Genomic DNA, 2,400 nt, shown 5'->3' with positions numbered 1-2,400 from the left:
CAGGGTGCACCGAAGCGGTTAACCGGTGCAGTAGGGAGTCCGCGAAAACGCGCGTTGTTCTTAGGGAGAAATGGCTAGGTTGGGGGGAATCTGCAGCGTGTACGTGTACGCCGAGTGTTGGGCGTGGCGAATTCGAGAGGCGCGTGTCCCTCGCCTGAGTAGGCGGAGGGGATCGGATGACGCTCGCCCATAAGTCAAAGACTTCGCCGCCGCTCCCCCTCTTTATGGCCCATAACGCCACGTGCCGCGGCTGGCGTGGCTGCAGCTGCGGTGAGTAAGTCTGGCAACCACGTTTGTGTCGGCACGTGGACTTAGTTCGGTGACCGATGCACGGTATTGCGTTGCTGTAGTGGTTTCGGAAGGAAGAAAACGTTGCACTTGTACCTTTGAGATCGGTTAAATATTTCGGTGGCTGTTTAGAAATGTCGGCGAAACGTGTTGTCTTAATCAGTATCTCAATATTTGCAAAGCATTGTCATTATTATTATATTTGATTTGCTATGTATCCCCAACATATCATATATATGAAGGAATTGGTATATGTAAATTGGCATTATTATTATACACAGATCATCAATAAACAAAAATTGCAAATAACGATGAAAGCAAATTTAGCCCACGCTTTGCTGTCTTTGAATCGTGTGTAATATATCAAATAACGAGGTGGCTGTTTGCTAAACGCCTATCAAATGTTTCAACTTAGTTGAACTCCTAGTCACCTTATTTGCGGTGAAGGACACGTAAGCCCTTGACTACTTGGTGAACGCAATGTTTTTTTTTTTATTTTCTGTTTCCGTTCTTGTGTGTGAACTGAAATACATAGCTTTAGCAGACCGTTTTCTACGCCGCATTTCACTCAACCAGCGAGCGGAGCAACAAGTGCGCATGCGCCGAACGCTAAGCAACCAGAGCGCGTGAGCGGACGGGCGCCTCCGTTCCGCTGGAGCACTCACTGACTGCAGCGTGCGAGCGATACGGACGAAAATACAAAATGGCTTCCGCCACTGCTGCGGGTCTGCCGATCTGTTTGGGATACGCCTTCCATCTTTGGCGAATTGCTCAACGAAACGAGATGCACCTAAACAGTTCACTCGCCATCCTGGCCTTGCGAAAGTGGATGTCCAGCGAAGCTGTGGAAAACCGCCCCTACAGCTGCTAAGCGGAGTTGTTTGTAAATGCGAAAGCGTTATATGGCCCATGAAGCGAAAAATCAGGCATGAACACCCGGTGATACCAAAACCCATGTGGCCAAGTGGTGACGTCACGTTTGAACTGGTTACAACGTTGTTTTTTTTTTTTTTTTGAGGAGGGAACACTTTATTAAAGACCCGAAATGAATGCGCAAAACACTGTTAGGACCGATAGCTTAATAGCTAGTATCCGGTCCAATATTGACTTTGCATACAGGTTATGTACAAGGAGAAAAACAAGCAACGCTCACATGTAACATGTCCTTGAAATGTAAGCATAAAGTGTTGCTTAAAAACACACTATACCAAATTCTAACAACCACAGATTCATACTTATGCAATTGAACAATTCTCTGAAGGAAACAAACATTTCACAACCCAAATCAAAGGGGAAAAACAAAGAAAAACAAACATACAAAAAAGAAAGAACAATCACGCAGCAGTAACAAGACATTTCACCGTTCTGTTTGATTAGATAAGTAATACAGTTTGCAACTCATCTCAAAATCTCTAGCTACTTTTATTTCTATTGGTAGCTCATTCCAAACTTTGGCGCCGGCAAACTGAATTAGCCGTTCACCGTACAAGTTACTACATTTTGGTAGGTTAAAATTGAGATTAAAAGCATGCCTAGTATCACGGTTTGGGAAAAAGAAAATGCTCGACGGTAATGGAGAATTAGTTTGAATAATGTTGTTTATCGTGATGCAGATCTTATAACTTCGCAATGACATAAAAGATAAAATACGAAGCTCTTCAAAAAAAATTGTGCTTGATAGGCAGAATGCGCTGGAGCTAATAATCTGTAATGCCCGTTTTTGAAGACGCAGTAAAGGCGATAAGTACGTCACATATGTAAGTCCCCAAGATTCAATGCAATAGCTAATGTGAGAGTGACAGAACGAAAAGTATAGAGATCTAAGCACGGAAGATGGAAAATACTGCTTGGCTTTTATCAGAGTGTAGCACCCGAACGCTAATTTCTTACATACATTGTTGACGTGGTCCTTCCAATGTAAATGATTATCGAAAAGAACCCCTAAGTATTTAAACGAGAATACTTGCTCAATTAAAGTGGCGTCTAACGAGAGAGAAATTAAACTGTAGTCTAGTGTCTTTTGTCTAGAATGAAAAATTACATATTTTGTTTTTGCTACATTCAGCGTCAATCGATTACCTGAAAACCAGGAAGACAGAGCTGACAGTTCAC

The sequence above is a fragment of the Dermacentor silvarum genome, chromosome 1, assembly GCF_013339745.2.
Source record: "Dermacentor silvarum isolate Dsil-2018 chromosome 1, BIME_Dsil_1.4, whole genome shotgun sequence".
Taxonomy (NCBI): domain Eukaryota; kingdom Metazoa; phylum Arthropoda; class Arachnida; order Ixodida; family Ixodidae; genus Dermacentor; species Dermacentor silvarum.
Note: the sequence above shows the minus strand (reverse complement) of the source record.